The sequence below is a fragment of the Lytechinus variegatus genome, chromosome 12 (assembly GCF_018143015.1).
Source record: "Lytechinus variegatus isolate NC3 chromosome 12, Lvar_3.0, whole genome shotgun sequence".
NCBI classification, from domain to species: Eukaryota; Metazoa; Echinodermata; class Echinoidea; order Temnopleuroida; family Toxopneustidae; genus Lytechinus; species Lytechinus variegatus.
In genome coordinates, this window is record NC_054751.1 from 31,496,727 (window position 1) to 31,497,441 (window position 715).

Below are 715 nucleotides of genomic sequence, written 5' to 3' on the forward strand. Positions count from 1 at the left end.
TTATGCGTCCCTTGGCAGTGGAAGCGAGCTACTGTCGTGCCAGTTCCGAAGTCAACCCCTGCTACTCTTGAAGCGATCCGACCAATCTCCCTGACGGATCAATTCGCCAAGGTAGCAGAGAGCTTCATTGCTAAATGGACAATGCAGGATATGAATCCGTATCTTGACCCTCAACAATTTGGAAACAGGAAAGGTCTATCTACGGTCCATTGTCTTGTTGACATCCTTCACCATCTGTGTCTGAACTCGGATAAACCCAAAACTGTATCCACATTGATATTAACTGACTTTAGCAAAGCATTTGACCGCATCGATCAAAACGTAGCCGTCATGAAGCTCCTGTCTCTCGGTGTTGACCCATCCCTTGTGCGTTGGATAGCGAACTTTCTACAGGGTAGACGACAGTGTGTGAGGTACAACACAGCCGTTTCTGACTGGTCCGCAGTCTCTGCTGGTGTCCCCCAAGGCACAAAACTTGGCCCCATGGTGTTTTTGGCCATTATCAATGATGCTTCCTTAGACATTGTCGACCCTATTCGAAGGTACAAATACGTTGATGACCTCACTCTCCTGGAGTGTCGCAGCCGACTGGATAACTCCATTATCCAGGAAGCTGTATCATCGTTGAGAGATTGGGCTCAACGTAACCAGATGAGACTAAATCCTCAGAAATGTATATCTATGGATGTGTTCTTCATGAGGAATGCCCCCCTTC